We start from the raw sequence: 874 nt of genomic DNA on the forward strand, positions 1-874 counted from the left end.
AATACTTGGAGGAGTTTCAGAAGTGACTCAAAGGCCAGCATGAAAGCGAAAGTTAAAACTAATACCCCAGACGGCCCATTAGAGTAAGTGACCTAGCACTGGCTCACCGATTACCCCTCCATCCCCCACCTCCCTTACATTCTAAAAGGAGGGCATACCCTCTCATCTATCCACCTTCTGAACAGCAAGACGTGAAAAGGATACTGCTGCAAGCCAGAGGCGGCAAGCCCGGCACGGGGCAGCAATCTGCAGTCAAGAAAAGCAAAGAAAACACAACGAGAAAGAGTCGAAAGTAGCCCCGAGCGCAGGAGTTGGCGTCTTTTCCCTGAGTAAGTGCGCGGACGGGGATGTAGCGCATCTCCCGATGTAAGATGAGAGCAGTAAGTCCTTCCCGATCCCCACGCTCCATGCGGTTCTCCCTCACAGACTCCTTCAGGCCGCCAAAGCTCCGCCGACCTTCCGCCAACGGCTCGCTCAGCGCCTCCGCCGGGCCCCAACTCCCGGGCCGCACCTTACACAACCCCCCCAAGAAATAACCCGTACCCGTCTCTTTCACCCACGCAGCCAGCCAGCCAGCCAGCCGGGAGCCCAGAAGGAGCCAAAGGGCCCCTCACCGGCCACCCCCCAGCACCGCTCCGCCTGAGGCGGCCCCGACTCCCCTCCGCGCCATCCGGCCGGCCCGCGCATGCTCCGGCCCCACCCCGCGGCCCTCTGGGCACGCATGCGCCCCGAGCCTTGCCCCTTCACCCACGCGCTTGCCGCGCACGCGCAGGGACACCACCACCACCTCCCCATCCTATTGGCCGGCAGCTTATTGCGCGCCTCGGAGACACTCTCCGGTTCACCGGCCCCAGCGCCGCGCATGCGCTCTCGG

This window comes from Chroicocephalus ridibundus, chromosome 6, assembly GCF_963924245.1.
Source record: "Chroicocephalus ridibundus chromosome 6, bChrRid1.1, whole genome shotgun sequence".
Lineage (NCBI taxonomy): Eukaryota > Metazoa > Chordata > Aves > Charadriiformes > Laridae > Chroicocephalus > Chroicocephalus ridibundus.